At 41.0% G+C, this 1,457-nt stretch overlaps 1 non-coding gene across 1 annotated transcript; it reads right to left on the reverse strand.

Moving 5' to 3' along the window:
- Window positions 1–82, reverse strand: TRNAS-GCU (transfer RNA serine (anticodon GCU)). Its single transcript has one exon. It is a non-coding gene; the product is annotated as a tRNA-Ser (tRNA).
- Between the last annotated feature and the right edge of the window lie 1,375 nt (window positions 83–1,457).

Genomic DNA, 1,457 nt, shown 5'->3' on the forward strand with positions numbered 1-1,457 from the left:
CTATAAGGATGGGATTTGAACCCACACGTGCAATGCACACTGGATTAGCAGTCCATCACCTTAACCACTCGGCCACCTCGTCAGGAGTTAATGGAAAGACAGTCAAAGAGAAGAAAAGCGTATACACGCAGTTTTGCTGTGAAATAATTTAGGCATCAGCACATTCTGAGGTAGCCCAGCGAGAGCCTCTCTAGGGAGTTTTGTGGTTTAGTTGCTTAAAAAAAACTGTCCCCAGGGTCCTTTCAAACTCCCTCTCCCTTATCTTTTTTTCTGTCTCTTTAATAATAGTAGGAAACAGGAGCTTCATGTGCAGACTTATGTTTTGGGTGATTGAAGAGATTCTGGTTCTTCTTTTCTCCCCTTCCTTGTCGTCTTCCTTCTGCTGTCACAGTCACATTAAGGGATGTAGACGCTCATAGTATAGAAAGAAGAGCACTCAAGGAAGTCCATTGGGTTATATTTTTGCTGTCTATGTGTGCAGGAATTGAATGCAAAATATTAGGAGAAGTGAATTTGTATTCCTTCAAGATTGAGTTTAAATGGTGTTGGAGAAGAGAAAAGTGTAGAAGTGCAGAGGATGCAAACGAGGCCTCATACATGGAATGCATGTGCTGTACCACTGAACTACACACACCTGTTCCTGAGGTGCTGCTGGATAACTTTTATCTAAAAGTAAGTGTTATTTCCTGAGATTCACACTCCATGAGCATTGAGGTACTGTTGCTCAGTGTTGAGACATCAGCACCCACTTTAGGCAGGAGGGGCTCAAGAACCACTGGAGGATACTGATTCTTTATAGGACTTGAAAGTGAAGGCAGAGATTGGAAATATGTTTTGGGTAAATAGCCACAAGAGGTTTCCAGGGTATCTTTTGTACAACCTGGAGTTGTTAAAAGTCTGTCTTGTATTATGCGTGTCAAAGAAAGAAGTCCCCATTTTCAGCTCTTTTGATTTCCTCTATAGTTGTCTTAACCTGAGGCACAAAGCTAAGGAAACTAATCTTTTCATGGCCTAAAAGTGTTCACTATATTTGCTGTTCACTCAATCAGAATGTATGGGCTGGGTTTGATGGAGGAAAGCCAAAGCAGAAGAAAATGATATAGTGGTACATTCTGCATTTCATTATAAGGGTGTTTTCTCTTCTATGGGAGGTATCAGGTAACTCAGGGGCCCTACCAACATCCAGAAGAGGAAATCATAAGTCATGCATGAAACAGCAGCTTCAGGATGTAGAGGAAGGTGAACTATTAGAGTAAGATAGAAAGTAAATTGACAGGATTTAAAGGACGAGAACCAAAGTGAATGAAGCATTTATACATTTAACATTTTTTAAAGCCATTTCCAAACAGAAGGAGGTACAGAAATGGGATTTTGAAAAACTGGGGATGCAGGGACACTGGAGGAAGTCTGGAAAGGGAGAAGGTAAGCTCATATGAAATTCAAGACATCTTGGAACA

This window comes from Loxodonta africana, chromosome 1, assembly GCF_030014295.1.
Source record: "Loxodonta africana isolate mLoxAfr1 chromosome 1, mLoxAfr1.hap2, whole genome shotgun sequence".
In the NCBI taxonomy this organism is placed as follows: domain Eukaryota; kingdom Metazoa; phylum Chordata; class Mammalia; order Proboscidea; family Elephantidae; genus Loxodonta; species Loxodonta africana.